Below are 17,285 nucleotides of genomic sequence, written 5' to 3' on the forward strand. Positions count from 1 at the left end.
GTAAGTCACATAATAAGCAAGTTTGCATCTAGCACACTACATCTGTTCCTGACTCTTAAAACAGTTAAGACTTGAAATTTACTGATGATCAGATGATAAATTTGTTAAGAATTAAACACAGCAAGTCGCTGTTAGAAAACATAGCAATTCCTGCCAAGGATCCTATTTCTTTCTCTCCTAATATGCTTAAATCAGCTCAAGTAGCATTTATCAGCAGCATCAGCAGCATCAGCAGCATTATTATTTTGTTAAATGCCCCTAATGCTAGGATAAAAACTTCAAAGGGTAACTACTATATACTTTATGCCAACTAGAAATCAGGTTATATGCATACAAATATATATATATATGAAATGTCTATATTGTCAATCATATTTATCCATACTCATCTATGTACACATGATCCTTGGAAATTCATATACTTATATACATTTTGTAAACATATGAATATTTTTCTCAACTTCAACTTATTCCCAGTAATTAGGAAGACAACTTCTTTGAACTGTTTTTCAAATTCAGGACAGAACCATCTTTGTTAACATATTGCAGTGAGTTTCCTGATCCTAGAATATCTGGGAACCATTATTTCTGGCATCATATCATTTTTTTAAGTGACAGCAGCTGCTAAATAAAATTATCACATAATATCCCACAAAAGAATCACCAAGGCAGTTCTTTTTCCTCACCACCCATATCCCCTTTAATTTACCTTTCATGTGGCTATATTTTTCTCTTTGAAGCTCTCTCGATTTTACCCAAAGCAATTAAAATATATGTGGGACTTTAGAAAATGCAGTGTATAATTTTCCTGTCTTTATTCCTTACCATTGATAATAAATTAGAAATTTAGGCATAAAAATGTCCATCAAAATAATTTTTAATATTTATGGACTTATGCAAAAGAAAGATCTCAAAAAGGGATTTAAATTTTAATAAATTACATGTATGTGGATTAAATGTCTTTTTTAAAGAATATAATTATATCTATCATATTAAGATTGTTCTAGACAATTCAAAACATACAGATGTCATGTCTATAGTTCATTAGATGTTCTAGTTCCAAAGATGACCATAAACAAGGTCATAGGACTGCATGTCTACACAAAGAAGAAAGTTTACAACTCTAGATTTATAGATGAGCTTCCTCTTTTACACACTTAACTTCCTATAACTTTGGAAACGCACTTGCGTATATTTGTGTACATATCCAATTTTCCCAGGACCTTAAAATGTTTTTAGAACTGAAGCTAGTTTTTCATAGCTGCAATTCTTTGAGTGACTGGGAAAGTCATTCTGACAGAAAATCCTTAGCCTATGTACATCAGCAATTATATCCATGGTGCATGACCCAAGAAATAAAAATTCAAGCAATTCCAGAATGAGTGGTCCTGAGTCCTGCCTCCAGCAACCAAGAATTATAATTTCCTATCTGGCACAGATTTTCCTTGTGACCTACACAAAAAGATTAATCATGGTATGCCTCAGTTTCCTTATTTGTTAAATGTAAATAAAGCTGGTCCCAGGGGGAGGGAGCCATTGTTGGGTTTATATGATGAAGTATGGTGTACACGCTGAGTGAATCCTCATCATGCACATAATGGTCCAATTATGCTCATATTATGTTAAAACTAACCAATTTATAGATACACTCAAGTATTGCACCTCACATATTAAAGGGAAGGTCAGAAACATTTTTCAATTGTTATTCTTGAGAATTACTAAGCACTAAAATTATTTCATGTAAGCTTGTAATTTTCTGCATTTTCCTGAGCATACTGATTTTAGACAACAGCATAAAATATTAGTCTGAGTTAAATTATAATAAAATCAGGCTCATTCACCTAGTTCTTCTTTCTATTATTTATTTCAGTGCCTGTCACATCAATGTATTGATTTCTGTACCATCCTCTGTTCTTGTCACAATTTTTGTCATGCAAATTAGCTTCTCTAAGTGGGAAACCCTCAGTATATTTTGCAAAATACATTGGCATGACATTACAATTTGACCTTTACATCTTCTGAGGGACCAGGCCATTTCAAGACTGAAAGCCATATTTTGCACGTCATTTATCCCATTCATTTTTGACTTTTATTGAGCATTCCACAAAGTGAGACATGCATTTTGCACAAAACGTTCCGTGAATGTTATGATTGAACACAGGTAATTCAGATACTGATTTTGTGCTTGAAGCATTGTTAATCTGTATCTTAGAGCATAGTTAAACTAAGCACATTTATTTAGAGGAAAAAATGAGTGAAATGGTGAAAATTGTATCATCAGTTGAATAAAAATTCAAGAAGACACTTGGAATGTAAAAGAATGATTTGCTACCAAATCAGAGCATCATTGACATGATTTTATTTAAAATTTTTTGAAATTCATTGTCCTCAATCTATGGAACAACGTGGAAAACAGAGTGCATTTCTGAAGGTCAATAAACTGCATTCCGGTTGCCCATGCTAGCCCTGGTTAATAACTTGCTTGGAAGCACTTGCCTATAATGCAGGCCAAAAGGTAAATGTCTCGACCACCTGGTTCCTCAGTCATTTAAAAATATTTCACTGAGTGCCTTTTATTTGCTAGGCTCTTTATTTGCTTCCTTACATTGTCATTAGTTGATCAATCTTTGGGATCTTTATGCTTTTAAACACAGGAGGTTTTTGTTGTTGTTTAGGATTTTTGTTGCAGTAATAAAATATTTGAGGCTTCAAGACAACAATCTTTCCAGTGCATCACAACAGAGCTTTTAGGTTGAAGATAATTGATAGAAAATACTTTATTGATGATATTAAACTAGGGGATAATGTAATGTTGTTTTTACTTCATGGTTGTCTAGAAATTTTATTGCCCCTTCTCTTATAATCAAGCTTGATTATGCTCAAGAAAAAAAGGTTTGAGTTAAAGAGGGTTATAAAAGGTAATCAAAATCACAAGAGTATTTCAGAAAGAAAAACTCTATAAACATTCAAAAAGTATATTTGAGTAGAAATTAAAATGGCATTTTATGAATTTCTGTTTTCAGGTACTTTGTGTATATTTTATTACATTTTATTTTAAGTAATGTAATTATAAACTTTGTATTGTAAAATAGTTTAAAGTTGTTTGCAAACTCTGGTATCTTATCAAGATAGCTTGATAGTGAAGTTCTAATTCCACAAGTCTTTTGTTTCTCGATTTATTTCTGATAATATTTGAGCTGATACTAAAAATGATACTACTCCTAGAGCAGAATCTAGTTCACAGTTGCCTTAAAGCCCAATGATATTATTGAGAAAGTGATGCAGGCAAATCATTTGCTGTAGTCATCAAAGTTTTCTGAATAAAGCAGAACCTTTTGAAGTATGTAATAAAGAAGGAGAGAGAAAGATAAAAGAGATAAAATGGATATTACTGGCTAAGCTGGCATTCAGAATCATATAAACATCATTTTTATTCCCCTTTACCTGAAGTCATCATAAGCCAATGGTGGTCCATAAAACAAAATTGAAAATTTGAGCTTTTCAAGATTCCCAATAGAGTAACCCCTGACCTCTCGGTTCTGCTCTCTCATAATTCAAAGCAAGTGGTAATGAGCCCTAGAGATTATACTGAAGGAATGCTTTTTCAGAAAATTCAAATATGTCTTTAATTTGTAACTTAGTGATAACTATCGATGAATAGCACCTTATTCAAAGAACATTTTATAATTGTATTTTTTAAACTGAAGAGATGAAGTACCATAAGCTTTCACTTTAGGATCAGTGAAAAATTGGAAATTTGATTCAGTCAATGGTCAAAGAGTTGAATATTAATACTTTTGATTTATAAAGTTTTTGTCTCTCTCCCTCTCCCCCCTCCTGTCTCTTTCTCTCATGTACACACACACACGTGTTCACACACACACACATGCGTGCACACACACACACATACATACACACACACACACACAAGAAATAAAGAGTAAGGCAGGTTTGAATTAGACTGGTGGATCCAGAAACTCATCTAAGTTAGCCCTAGGTTCCATTCCCATAATCAGAAAATGACTGGTAGTACACCAGCCATCTGTGCAGGAAAGAGTTAATTCAGCAGGCCTGAGGTGCTAAAACCTTGCACATTCCCAATACTGGGCCTCTCTGTGTCTCCACTGGCCCTTGGATACTCCTAGGAATTGTGATCTTTGAATATTCTAACTAATAAGAGTGTTTTTCAGGATTGGGGCCTTTAACCATGCTGTACCAGTCTTTCTATATAAGTTATGCAAACAAGTGTGATTTATGGTGAACACCCGGTTTCCTTTGGAGATATGGAGGGATGGGGTGGTAAGCCCTACAGGCATTGTGTATGCTCATGTTGCCAATATCCATTGAAAACCCTGCACTCCTACGTTCAGGCACATATGAGCCATGAGCCCCCCTGGTAGAAAACACTTTGCAAATGTTTTCACATTGTTGATAGAGAAATTAAGCATATGCTGCTGGAGTAGAATCTTGGAAGCCTGAAACATCTGTTTAAATTTCAGTTTGCTCCCTTGTCTTTATCTGGGCTCAATCCCAGGGTTTTGTTGGCAAGAAAAGGAGACTGAATATTGGGCAGGCAACCAGGTGCACTTCTGTCTATCCACAGATCGAAGTCCACGTTTTCCCCTGCATGTGGAAAACACAACTTTCCCTCACATGAAACAACCTAGAAATTCTCCTAGAATTTCTGCATAAAGCTCAAGGCTCAGAATCTCTGACTTACATCAAGATCTGTGCACATAATGTATGGGAGTGGCTCCTGTAATGTGTAGGTAAAATGGTGTAAGAGTGGAATGAGAAATCTATAGAGGTTAAATGGCCCCTTATAGGAAGAGCCTTGAGGCCTAACACTAGCAATGGAATGCATTCTTTAATTAGCCAGTCTGGGAAGCCCTGATTTATCTCTTGGGTAGGTAATCCCCTGTTCATTTTCCTCCAACACTCTGGCTTTAACCTATGGGAGAATCTTCTTTGCCCAATACCTCCTGACCATATCTGAGGTAAGCAATGAGCAGTGTTTGCTTCTTGGGGGGCTGTATAGTACACATAGGCCACTTCCTATCATTGCAATTTTAAAGACCTAGAAATTTCTTTGTAAATTGAACTGTCATACTTTGTTGAGACAAACATTAGAGGTTTCTATGTCAATATCGTTGCCTAAAATTTAATATGCTCTGGTCTGTTTTCAATTCTCATGGCAAGTGTCTATGTGGATGTTTTAATCATTGTTATTATATTTCATTCAGTGTTTATGAAGCTAGTACATCAGAGAAAGGTCAAAACAATGTTTGCTCCTACCCTTTAGAAGCTTGCAATCTACTGAATGAGATGATACATCAAAAACTGAAGCAGCAAGAAAACAAAAACAACCTATCTTTATATATTAAAAAAAAAAGTAGATCAGACAATAGGTGCTGTAGTACATTCAGTGAATAGGAAAAGTCTGTGCTGGAGTAATCCTGGAAGGCTTTGTGGAGGGGATGAAGAGAGAGTCCCATGAAGGAGAGACACTTAAAATAATAAAGGGAAAGAAAAAACAATTGTTAAAAACTCAGAACAAAACTAGTATAGGATGGCATTGATAATGAATGAAGAATATTTCCCTAAAAAAGAAAGCATGATGAGAAATGGACCTAACATTAATCTTAGAGGTGTCTGTACTTAGAGAATGAAGAGGAAATGAATAAAAATTGGTTACACTATCCCAGATGGAGGTTTGGCTGCACCTGAACTACTGTTGTTCAAATGAGACTAAGCATTTGTAGAAAGTCCTGGGCCACTGAGGCAGGATGGTAGTGAGCAGGGTGAGAATTTGAGGTTACAGGAAGTAATAGAAAACCAAAGTGATCCTTCTGATATCTAGAGGCTGTAAAGTTTAATAGCGTGTGATCTGGAATTTAAAGCCAGCCTTCTTTTATCACCAGCATCGGTTAATGTTAACTGTCTGGAAAGTTACCATTGACATTTCTGGAGCTGTTGTAATGTATGAACTCACCATTGCCTTCCCAGTCTTTTTTTCTCTCATTCCACTTCCTCTTCCTCTTTCTGGTTGGCTTTGGCCTTCCTCTGCCTCATCGCCATGTCCCGAGGGACCAATTCTGGGTATTGCTTTTATCCAAGTGTAGTTTTTAACCTAAATAAATTCCTCCTTCATTATTGGTCTCTGTACTTTTCTTGTCTTTATCTATCTTGTTTAACTAGGAAGGCTCTTCCAGAAGTCCAGCAGCAATTGAAATTAGGAAAAGCTCAATCATATTTAGTTCTGTTATAATGAAAGTTTGACAGTACTCATCATAGTCTAGGTGCTTAGGTTGCCAGGAACCATACTCCAGAACTTCCACTAGAGCTACACACAAGGCCTCAATGCAGTAAGCCTCTGGCCCCATGCTTTCAAAAAGAGCCAACATCCCTGAGTAGATTTGTTTCCTCAAATTGCTCACTTTCTCCTTCTGAGTCCATATGTTGCACCTGCTTATAAGGACCACAGCTGCATAGAAATCCACCTGCAAAGGAATATGAAATTATAAATTATTGGTTTAATCTATAATTTATTCATCTATTTTACCTTGTGAGCTTTTACATTTTAGAAAATTTCATTAGAAAGGGATTAAAATGTTTGTTGACCCAACTGACAGTACTCTCACAACATCTCATTTAAATTTGAAGTTATTGATCCTAAGAAAGTTTGGAAAAAAATCATGTGAAGAAATGTTATAACTATTTCCAATAGCAAATATCACCAAAAAGTCTGATGAATTATTCACAAAAGAACATTAAACATTCAATCCAGTGTGTGGGAGACATTTAATACACTTTTTATATACCCACTAACTTCATTTAAGTGGATTAAATATAGAGAATTAAATTTACAAATGTACTTAATTGATTGTTCAAATCTAGCATTATTCAGAATATTAAAATATATTTCATTTGTCCTGCTAACAGTTGCCTACTTGGGGTTTAACACTGAGTTCAAGGGCTATTTGACCAATTCATACCTCTCTTGGGGAAGATGTCCTGGAAGACACATGTTTGTTTTCCTTTAATTATGTTCTTTCTGGACCTGTTCAGTGCGTGGGAGTCACCAAAGTTAGAACAGAATCAACAGAGAAAGAAGATCACAAAAATGAAAAAGTTCAGTGTAAATATCTTTTATGTAGAATTAAAGATAATATAACCAAATAGATTTGGCCTGAAACATCCAGATAAAACAAGATTCTGAAGGATGTTATAGAGCCCTAAAGTGATTAATCTACTTTTTTCCCATAGTTTGCAGAATGTTGCCATTTTTTTAATCAGTACTTTATGGTCCTCAGAGCACAGGGGATGAAAATTCAGTGATTTTGAATTTCAAAGAACATATTCACCAAGCTGTTTGCTTTTATTTCCCAACCCAAACTAAAATGAAAGCATGCCAGGTCATTTTATGTTCAGAATAAACCCCAGAACATCAGAGTTCTAACAAAAGATAGAAATAATTGCTCAATTATCAGTGTAAACTGGAGTTGTAAGTTCTTCCTAAGAAATGAATATTCATAAAATAGCCCAGAAAGAATGAGTGGCTATAGATACTTATTTCACTCAAGAGTCCAGGTCTCAGATCCTAGGTAATGGGGGCTATGCACTGGTGTGTAAGCCTCTCTGTAACCAAATGGAGCCAATAGGTTTGGTTTGTGTGTTTATTTTAATAAAATTAAAGAAAATATTATAGAATCAACCAAATACATGTTTTCTGTTTCTTTCTGCCAAAGATTTCTTCAGACCCGTTTTCAATTCATCACCTTCGACCCTCCTTCAATTGCAGGGATGTGTCACATTATTCCCAAATGTAATTCTTGGGTTTTTTTGGTGAGGAGACTTTTCCCACTTCCTCCACTGTTACAGATCTTGGTCCCTGGGCCATCCTCTACCTGCTCTGTAACTGCAGATTTCTCCTTCTGTTGTTTCTTTCGTCTCAGGACATAAGCATTTCCACATTTCCATCATCTCCAAAAATCAATACACAGTCAATTTTTACCTGACCTGTGTGTACCTGTGATCTGCTACAGCTACACCGGCTTTCTCCTCCCAATCAGGGCCCCAGACACAGTATGTTCTACTTCCTGTTTCACATTCCAGTTCCCATTTGTTTCTCAACTCATCGCAGTATGGCTTCCAATTCAACTATTCAAGTGGAAAGTGCTCTTAGGAAATTTCAAGTGTCCCAAGTTGCTCAGGTTGGGAACTCCTCTCTTCCTGATGACTCGTGGTGCTGGCAGATCCCAGCGCATCCCGCCTCTGCAAGTGTGCTCATCCTGGGCTCCCGTGAGTCTAGTGTCTCATGGAACAGGATCTCCAGATTCTCTTCCATATTTTGGATATCTTTTCTCCATGACTTTTCTGGCCTCTTTTTCTTCTACTGCATACTATTTATAGTTGATGTCACATGACATTCTTTTCTTCATTCAATTTTCTTCTCATACACCAAATTTTCCTTAAGTGACCTTGAGTATATTCCTGTGCTAATAACTGATAAATGTGTGTCTATACCCCATGCACAAAAGAGGTTTAAATGTGTTCTTGTGTGTGTGTGTATATATATATATATACACATATATGTGCACATATAGTATATAGATTATACTTATGTATATATACATTAGTTATATACACATACACACATGCGTTAAGTATCTCTAATTGCATTTCTCAGAGAAAACTCACCCTCAGGTTGTCCAAAAGTGGGCATAATGCCCCTTTCACTGTCACCCTCAATGTCACTCTCAACAATCTTTCTTCTCTGTATTAATGAATTGTCAAACAATTCATTCAGCATTCCAAACACTGGACATAATACTAATTTATTCTCTCAATGTCTGGCATATGGAGTTGGTCTTAAAGTCATACAAGCTTTATTTCCTAAAGATCTTTCTATCCATGTCTACTACCATTTCCTGAGTTCAGACCCTCCCCATTTCATGCCTGAATTACCACAGCAGCCCTCTATCGTGTATGCCTTCTGGCAGACCCCAAACATATTGTCATTTCACTATCTTAAGTTGTTCTTTTGACTCTGAATCACTGAGCCTTTATGCCTGACTACTAAATATTCTGTCTGGAGAGTGAGGGAAATATGGGATTGGAGCATGTGTGAGAGGTCAGGGCTGAAGTAAACAGCTGATGTTGATTAAGTGCTTGCAATGCACCATGCATTTTACTCATGTTATCTCATTTTAATCCTTTTCATATCCCTATGGGCAAAGTATTATGATTTCCCCAATTTTAAGATAAAGAAATTGAAGAAATTAGGTTTCCCATCCAAGGTCATAAGTTTCATAACTGGAGAGAGTGTTGACTCCAGGAAGTATCAGTCCAGGACCCATTTTCCTTGGGACTACATGCAATCACTGAAACTACCATAAACTATATTTTTTGTTTTCCTGAATGAATATAAAAGATCAAAACCTCTAGTAAACAGATTGGACTTTGGAAGCAACCATATTAAGAAACAGTGAATGAAAGCAGCAGTCACAGAGGTAGATGGAGCAGAATAAAACATCAAATAAATAAAAAAGGGAAACTTCCCTTAAGAAAAAAAGGAGGTAATCCATAGTTTAAAGATTCCCAAAATGGTAAATACACAGCAATTTTTATAAAAGCTTTTCAATTTCTCTTAATAATAATTGATTACATTTGTATATCTAGTTTTGTTGAGTGGAGGTTATTTTTAATAAACTCTGGGTTACAACATTTGAATATTTTATCAGTTGATAATTTGCAAAAACAAAATAAAACAACAAGATTCCCAAATTTTTATTGGGGCTTTTCATGCTAACAACAAAACACTTTATTTGCTACTAAAATAGTACAAATTTGCTACTAAAATACTACAAATAAAGGAAATAGAGAAAATGTATCATTTTAATAACTATTTCAATATGAATAGAATAAAACATAATGAAGAACACATGTTTGCTTGGTGCTAATGACATAATATTTTGCAGTTTTATAGATAAAGCAAAATGCATAATTTGAACCAGATGTTGAAGTACTTTAGGATTAGTATCTGAGGACAAGTATTCAGAAAATATTTGGAAAGGTAACCACACCTTTGCTACTGGGAGTCCTCTATGTAAGTCTCTTTATATCACACTTCACTTGGTTTCTCAAGATAAAATTATAATCTGTTCTCAATATTTTATTTTTAAATCCCATAGGAGGAGCAGTTCTGCAAAGTGGTTAAGAACTCAGATTCTGTAGTCACATTTTTGGCTGTATCATTTTCTGGCTGTGGCATCTCAAGAAACAACCTCTCTGAGCTTCAGACTTGCCATTTGTAAAATAAAAATGATAACCATTAAGTTAAACCTACCTTCTAGGAAAATTGTGTTGTTTAGATTAAGATAATACCTGTAAAGTCCTTTCCCCAGGAACACAGGTCTCATTAAAAACAGCTAGTGTTATTGTCATGTTATTACTACTGCTTTTACCATTATTACTACTAATAAAACACCCTTCAAAAGTATTCACTATTAATCTGAGCATTGTTTCAGTCTCACTCAGCACCTGAGAAGCGTGTCAGTTAGGTTCCTTATACCCCACAGCACAGAATCGCACTCACTTATCCTCAGTGATCAGAGCTCATTATTTCTATATTCAGGGAAGATTGGAAAAATAAGAAGTAGTCTTAGAAACCACTTCAGACACAAAATATAACTTCTTGCTGTTCCTCTTAAAACCTGACTGTTGCTCTGGCTTTAGCTGTGCAGAAGCATTTCTACTGGTCCATTTCTGCATAAATGTGTATTGCCCGGCTCTAGGGAAACAGTGCTGCCTATGTGATCCCAAGCTGCCTCTGCTGAGCCTGCTACACCTAACTGACTCTATGGTCAGGGTGAGTGGTTTCCGTTCAAACTTACCCTGGAAGGGACCACAACAGTCCAGCATGGTGTGTCCCTGGCATGTGGGTGCTCCCCTAGGCGGCCACATGGACATCTGGGCAGTAATCCCTTGCTGATCAACTGTGTAGCTTATAGGAAAGGAAGAGAATGTGGCAGGACAATATAAACATGGCTGTTATTCTGAAGTTTCTCAAAGGGATCATTGTAACTGGGAGATGCAGGGCAAACTTTCTGGTATAGGATGTTCATTCAGGTCATGGCTAGACTCTGTTTAATTCATTGGCTTCTCTAGGTAGTCACTTCAAAGTTTCAAATACAGTGTTTATATCCACAACAGATGCCTTAGGGGAGGCCATTTGGCACTGTCTCATCATGCCACCTTTGTTAGGGACTGCTTTTCCTTTTCTACCCTAGCATAGCAAGAGTCAGTCCAGGCAGGTATTTTACACAACAGGACCTTGTCTTCTCACCAGGCCACACAGAACCATCAGATTCTACTCTCCAAAGATAATTGCTTAGCCTGAACTACTCACAGCACATTCCCTAGCAATAAAATTGGGATTGGAAAGGTAAAGTCTGCTGCAGGATCCATGTAATGTCAGGGTTCATTAGCTGCCATGTGTTTGGGTTATTTTGCCTTTTTTTTTTCATTATTCATAAAGTCAGGAAAATAAATATAAGCTTATCTTTGAAAGAGAGAAAATTGAAGCAGACACAAAAATGGTATAAAACTTTCCAGTTCCTATCTCGATGAAGTTTCTGAGAACTAAATTTGTATCCACTCTTCAGTTCTACCAGATAAGATATGCAATATCTTCTTGCATCATAATGAATCCCCACATTGCTTAAACTAGCATCTGCAAGTATCTATTATTTGAAACTGAGTCCTAATAACCAGCATAAGAGGAACTATATTTTTCCTCCCAAGACTGTAAACCGGGCAGTAAAATGGCATAGAATATATTTTAAAAATTCCAAAATAAATTTTTGCAAACATTTGCTGTCATAAAAGAGGGGGAAAAGCATTAAGTATGAAGTTTGGGGAATAAAAAGTTTTTGTGTCCTCAGCTACTCACATTATCCTTAAGTTTTTTTTGTTTCTCCTTGTTACTGAATTTCTTAGGTCTTAAAATACTTTCTAGGTGACAGGTAATAAAAAATTTTTCTCAGGATCTCAATTCAAATAAATAGTAGTTCTCACTGTTTAAAAATATAGATAAAATATAGACAATATAAAAAATGGTACATAGTTTACACTAAGTTTGAGATATATATTTAAATATCTGAAGACGAACATGTATTATTAAACCCAAGCCCTGTTATAAATTTATTTTATGTCTGAGCCTCAGAAGTCATAAAGCATCACTTCTACACTCAGTTTCTAGGGGAAAGAATATAGACCCCACCTCTCAGTAGAGGGCATGTCAAGGAATTTTCAAATATCCTAAATCCAATCAACCAAAAGCAGAAACAAGAGGACAAATGTGAATCTAAGTATATGTTATTGGTAAATCTATGCTGGAAAATATGACAGGGAGATGCTATTTCCCACTCTTATTTGAGTTTTCCTATCCTACCTAGTTGCAGTTAAAATTTCAGAGCATCAGCCTCTTTCCCATCTCTGCATGTCACTGTAAGGGAAGAGAGATCCCAAGATATTTATCACTTTGGAAGAGGAAAGAGAAAGGAATTCACTCTGCTTGAAGAGTGCAAGGCAGGGACAACTGATTTTGAGACATCAACTGATGTCATTCAGACAAATGAGGGTCATCCAAGGCCCACCACTCAATAAAGTGGAATCTCAAAAAGATTAGTGTGAAAGTAATCCAGCTTTCAGTTAAGTCCATTTGCCAAACTGGATGAACTTAAGTTTTAATTTTCATGACTTTGCGTTGTAACCCTTAGAAGGTGACCAGAGGTTTATAATGTAAAATAATATAAGATAGATTATAAATACAGCACAATAGAATATAAACTGTGAAACTGCATCAAATGAGAATTATGTTTGCTGTTTTGGACAAAATTTACTTGGTCACCATGTAAAACAAATTCCTTATTCTGTGCCATGACCAAACATTATTGAAAGCCACTGTCCTAAATTCTCCTGTTTATAACCAGGAAACAAGTATGAGCATGTTCAAATAGCACTGTTCTGTAACAAATATTACAAAAGTAACCAGATACATTCAAATATCTATAAGCAGAAGAATGATAAATAATTGTGGTTTACCCAGGTAATGAAATACTATGTGGCCCAGAGAATCAGTGAATGATTCCTTTGGGAACAACATGACTAAATCTTAGGGACAATTAATTTTAAAAGAATGTTTCTAAAGAATGTTTATAGTATAATTTCATTAATATGCATTCAAAAAATGTAAAATACTTTTTAAAACAAACCAAATAGTAAGTATAACAACATATGTAGTAAAACTTAAAAAATCCAAGAAATGGTAAGTATTACAAGGTTCAAAAGACCTGCATTTTCTTGGATATTTGCCTACCAGTGAATAGCCACACATCTCTTAACACAAGCCACAATTTCCTAATGTGACTCTGAAAAGTCAAAATGCCTCAGAGCCTGTTTTACCAGTGCCCTAATCTTAAATTTACCCAATGTGGTTTGCATTTTCTATATATTATTTTAGTCCCTTGGTTCCAGTCCTTTCTATTTCTTAAATTCCTGGCCAAGAAAACAAGATATAAGGGTTTGGATAGCCCAGTAAATTAAAATTATTCTTCCCATTTAATGGGAAATAGTGTTGAAATAAACACTTGGCATTGGGGGAGGAAATAAAAATTAAGAAGTCCCATCAAACAAGACGCCTTTGCCTTATTGTAAATTTTAGGAAAAGGCAATAATTTTGCAATTGACATTCATTCTTTGAGAAGACAGTAAGTACTGGTGGTATTTACCCTCTTTAGCTCTGATAAAACAAGATACTATGAGTATCCCTATGGAGACTTCTGGCAATTGAGTTTAAGTTCACAGACCGTGGAATCTGGATAACTGGCCCTGAATAACTAGCATATTAACAAAGGTGAAGTCAGGATTTTCTTTCTCTGTCTATCCCTCTATCCTGCAGATGTTCTCATGCTATTTCTCTTTGGTAAATGTTTTGTTTCTAGGAACCAAATTTTGCTTGAATAACTGCTCTTGTTTTGCTGCTCTAATTGTTACAGTTGCTCTCAGGAAAAACAGATCATGAAACCAGATAGACAGAATCAGAAGGGAAGTAACCACTGTATTATGGAGAAAAAGATTTTTTCAGGGAAAATTTTACTGGAAAGCTCTTTCCTCATGCATTGTAGGAAATAGCACTGATTATGTTTCTCAGTATTTTGATGTTTTATGAATTTGTTAAGTTCCTTTTAAAAGGAAATTATTAAAGTGATAAGTCAGTTTCAAAAAGTTCAGTGTTTTGGTTCAACTGAGTATAATTATTCACATTTGATAATTCATTATAAACGCCAGGCTCCCTACCTCATTTTTCTTCCAACTATTCAAATTTTATGTTCATCCAACAGCTGTATTCAAGGTATATTTGCCAAATGTGAATCATTTTCTGTGCTGCTGGGTACCAGTTGCTAGGAATGATGCTTCATTGTTTTTCTCTTCAATGGCATCATTAAAACTCCAGTCAGTTAATCATCAAAGGAATTACACAAACAATTTTTTTCAGTTGCACTAAACATAACAAACATGTCAAATTTATTTTTATACAAAATTTCCATGACAATAATGAAGCAAACATTAACGTCTGTCAGGCATCACAGTTGCTGTGGCAGTTGCATTTTTATCCATCCTAAACTTGTCACAATATCACGACCATCCCCAAGCACATTTATTTGCTTGACATTTTGTATATACCTTTGTCAAAATAAGATGTTTAAACAATATGCATATCTATGGATGTTCAGACCTAAATGATAACTAAATATAAAAGAGAATATAAGTGAGCTTTTATGGCTTCCTGTTAATTTCTTACATCTTTCTTTCCTTCCTGCCAGGCCCCAGCATTTTATCAGTTTCTGTGATCCTCCTCTACATAGTCCCCGAGTGAAGGCGAACAATTACATAGGAAGGGATCTGAGGCAGTAGCCAAAGTCCTGCAATTATATATCTTCCAATTCTCCTTCCTGATTTTGTTAGTTTAAATTGAGGACACAAGAGAGTTTACCAATAAAATAAAGGTCTGTTAACTAATTGGTCCACAGCTTAAACAACAGTGATCCTGATAAATAGTTGCAATTTCTCTCTATTAATTATCTAAAAGATTATTTCTAGGTCTTTTATTCAATATAAATTAGCTCACCAGCACATAGATGGGATATTTTAAACAGCATGCTCCAAAGAGCGTTTTTTAATTTTCTTTTTAATATTATTCATCTAATGAAATATTTACTAACAGAGTTAATATAAAACATATTTCTGATTTTCCTCTTGCTTCTGGATCCCATTAAAAGTTTAAAATATTGAAGAAAATAACTCTTCCTTGAAATAATAATATTACATTTTCAAATGCATAATAGAGTGGAAAACAGTTTCCTCCAAGTTATGTAAAGCAGTGTACTAATAACTCTTAATATTAAAAACTAATGTGTTTTAATCAAAGTAAATCACAAAATAATAGTAATTAAATAAAAAATGAAATTGATTACCAGAAATCCACAGTAACATAATTAGCTGTTTCATTCCACTTTAAGGAGGTTTCTAAAATAATAGCACAAGTCCTAAAGCTTTAGCAATTTGGTTAAATTTGTCAGTAGCAGATGATCAGTAAATACATGAAGTTTTATAATAAATACTAATTTTCTTGTTCTATTTTGATATTTTTGCTTTAATTTTTTAATCTTATTATGCTCTCTTTAGTACTTAAACAATATTATATGTAAGCTTAAAGGATAGTAATATGAAAAAAAACACTGAACCCATCACCCAGCCCCAAACTAGCCATTTCTAATAAATTGCGCCTACTTTTGTGGCATTCTCCTCTCCCACCCCTGTATGTCTCCTTTAGAGATAACCCCACTATTCTACCCATTCTGTGTTCATCACATCCTAAATTTTCCTACTTCTGTCATGTACCTAAAATATGTGTCATTGGGTATTGTTTGTTTTTAAGTTCTGTGGTTGTGTGTGATATTGTATGTCATCTTCCAGAACATGTTACTCTGCCCTGATGTATTTCCAAAGGTTCATCCCTGTTTTGTCCTGTTTAGCTTTAGTTCATTTCTTCTTATTGTTGGATTATATCCAATTGTGTGAACATAACTGAGTTTATTTATTCTTGTTCTTTTCAATGTGATTTTGATGTTTTTCAAATTTTGGAGGGGTATGTCTTTCTCTCTTTTTAGCCTCACAAACATTGCTTTTCTTTAGGGCATGTATGCAAACTGTTCATTAACAGTTTCCTCTTTCTACCGCACACACAGCTAGACTACATTTCCGAGACATCCTTGGCATAGGTTCTGACCAATGGGGATTTGAGGTATTTGACAAGATAGTTGACATCTGGGACCCAGCTTTCAAGAAGTGTGTTTGCTCTTTCCCTGTTTCCTTCCCCCTTCCACCAACTGGTCACAGAAAGGAAGCTTTAGAAGACAGTGGAGGATCAGTACAGAAAGGACTTGGGTCCCTGTTTATTCACAGCATTGAGAACTTCCTCAGGGTTAAACCCAAAACTGATCCCTGTATACTCTATGGAGGGCAAGAAGAGTCCAGAGAGTTAGAACACTCCAGATGGGTAGACAGCAGCTTTAATAAGCAAAGGAACTTACAAGGCTTGTTTTGGGGTAGCTGCAGGAAGAATCCGTCTCCACACCTGCCTGTCAGAATCTTAAAAGTTTCACAGGGTTCAGTCACCTATGCAGTCAGATGGTCTCAACGATACATGACCCTCTCTGAAGGCCACATCCCTAAAAATGCTCCTAGTATGGGAGTGGTGGGTGGAACGTACAATCTAAGGGCAGGAGAGGGTGAGAAGCCTCTCTGATCGCCCAGGCCCAGCTCACGGGTCATCTGACAATTATGTCTTCCTAATGAGTTCCTCCAACAGTTCCTGAATGGTCCTGTAGTAAAAACTTCCCATGGCAAGTACTACATAATTGAACTATTATTTGAATGAGAATTTAACCATATTATTGAGTCCATTCTCACATTTTGTAATGTACTTATAAAAATTGTTAGTATTTCTCTTATTCTGTATCACTGAGTAGGATTTTCCCAAGAGAGCAATTGGCAATCTCTGTCAGGGCTGGGACCAGAGTAAGGTGAGGTATGGCGTGAGAGGGTGTTAAATCCTACACCCTAGGCACCTCAATCTTAAGGAGGGTTGCTACTGACATCTAGGAGGTAGAGGTCAGGGATGGTGCTGAACATCCTACCATGTGCAAGACCATCCCCCA

The sequence above is a fragment of the Manis javanica genome, chromosome 3, assembly GCF_040802235.1.
Source record: "Manis javanica isolate MJ-LG chromosome 3, MJ_LKY, whole genome shotgun sequence".
Lineage (NCBI taxonomy): Eukaryota > Metazoa > Chordata > Mammalia > Pholidota > Manidae > Manis > Manis javanica.